Genomic DNA, 2,243 nt, shown 5'->3' with positions numbered 1-2,243 from the left:
TAGAGGTATTTTCTCCATTGAGGTTCCTCTTAACTTTTGTCAAGGTGACAGAAAAAACAAACAAACAAACAAGCAAACAAAGAACCCAACCAGGATCCACACTGTCCCCACTGTATTCAAAATGAGTCAATCTCTCTCCCCTAGGATAAGTCTTATATCAGGTCTTCTTTCACCATAGCAGATGTCACAATACTGCTCTTTATTACTGTCACCCTCAGGTTCAACTCTCCCTGCAGAGGATACAGACAGCTGATGCAGGGACACCAAACTTCAGACTTCTGACTGCCAACCAAGCTATCTGTGAAGGGCATGTCTACCACAGGGACACCCAGAACCACCTCTGGATGCTTGGCCAGACTCTCGCTCTTTCTTCCCTGGATCCCTTCTCTCTAGACAGATGTGTTCCCAAGAGATTTCCCCAGCGAGTCCTGTCTGCCTCATTGACTCTCTTCTTAGCATCTGGCCTGAGATGGTGGGTGGAGGCAGACTCTGCCATGGGAGGCTAGAGCTAAGCACTTCTGGGTTTCTGTTTTATTTGTGACTAGTATATTGTAATTGGTCACTGCAGGAAGACTGCACTGCTGTGGTCCAATCTTTTACAGTCCTGTGGGATGGTAGCCAGGCAGAGAATACACTAGTGGGTGCATTGCTGTAGACTTTTGAGAAGTTTGGGACCACAAAACTGGGTGGTTGTCATGGAGATGATAATTGATGGTTTTGAGAAAAGCTTTGAAAGACAATCACTCACCCTTCACAGCAAAAGCAGACTCTCATGGAAAACATTCTAAGCTGAAGACTGGTCCCCGAGCTTCCCTTGATGAGAATTGTTAAGTCAAGGGCTGTACCATTGAAAATTAGTACCTTGAGTCCTGGACTGAAAACATCTAGATTCAACAGCTGAAGCCCTCTGTGTGAAGATGATACGCAGGCTCTTCCACACAGGACAACACACCACCCGAGACCATGTTCTCATGATTTCTTAGCCACCCATAATGCAGGCAGAGAAGAGTCTGGTCTGCTAAGGGTAGAAAGAGGCTTCATTGTGAAGGATCTGAAGGGCTTGGGCAATGAATGAACAGAAAGAACCATGTGCTGGATAAAGTTGGTCAATGTGTGTCTTAGTTAGGGTTTTATTGCTATGACTGTGTCACACCATGATTGTGGCATCTTATAAAGGAAAACATTTCATTGGGTCTGGCTTACAGTTCAGATGCTCAGTCCATTATCATCATGGCAGGAAGCACGATAGCATGCAGGCAGACATAGTTGTAGCATGGTAGATGAGTGTTCCACATCTGGATCTATAGGCAGCAGGAAGGGACAGCACACCACTAGGCCTGGCTTGAGCTTCTGAGATCTCAAAGCCCACCCCCCAGAGACATGCTTCTTCCCACAAAGGCCATATCATTGACAATAATGCCACTCTTTATGTGTCTTTAGGGCCACTTTCTTTCAGGCCACATAGTGTGGCAAACACTCTCTGACAGTAATGCTCCACTTAACAATGCAGCAAACAATGCCCCAGAGAGGGACAGAGGCATCAGTGATGGGCAGATCAAGACTGCTGGAGATCACAAACAAGTTCTGGGACAGCAACAGGATCATAAAATAATAGAGGTGGGAAGAGGAGAGACACCTAAGTGTTACAAGTACTTGCTCCGAAGGACGTGGGTGTAGAGGACATTGGCTACCATGAGTTCTGGTGCGCTGTTGCCCAAACCACAGATGCGTGGTCTTCTGGCCAAGCGTCTGTGGGTTCATATGGTTGGGCATTCATTGTGACCTGGGAGTTGCCGCTGCCTGTAAGTTTGGCATGGCTGAGCCAAGAAAGAAGGCATATGCAGAATTCTACAGAAATTATGATTCCATGAAAGATTTTGAAGAGATGAGGAAGGCTGGTATCTTTCAGAGTGCGAAGTGATTTCAGAATGCAAAGAATTCTTCGGATTGTGCTCCATAGAAGTTCATTGCTGACCTGCATTCCTGAACTATGAAACATGAATATGTAGGTCAAGGAGTAGTTTCTCTCAATAATCAGTAATTATATGGACAAAAAAACAAAAAACAAAAAACAAAAAAACCAAGTACTTGCTCCTCTTCCAGAAGATCTGTGTTTGAATCTCAGCATCCACATCAGGTGGTTCACAACCACATGTCACTCCAGCTCTTGGGGATCCAATATGAATGGTACTGAGTCTGGCCAACAGAGATTCAATAATAATAGTAATAATAATAACAATGAT

General features: G+C 44.9%; 1 pseudogene; it reads left to right on the top strand.

The window, feature by feature from the left end:
• Positions 1-1,676: 1,676 nt before the first annotated feature.
• Positions 1,677-1,937, top strand: LOC110332731 (annotated as a pseudogene).
• Positions 1,938-2,243: the final 306 nt, after the last annotated feature.

This window comes from Mus pahari, chromosome 14 (assembly GCF_900095145.1).
Source record: "Mus pahari chromosome 14, PAHARI_EIJ_v1.1, whole genome shotgun sequence".
NCBI classification, from domain to species: Eukaryota; Metazoa; Chordata; class Mammalia; order Rodentia; family Muridae; genus Mus; species Mus pahari.
This window is presented reverse-complemented; position numbering and strand designations above follow the sequence as displayed.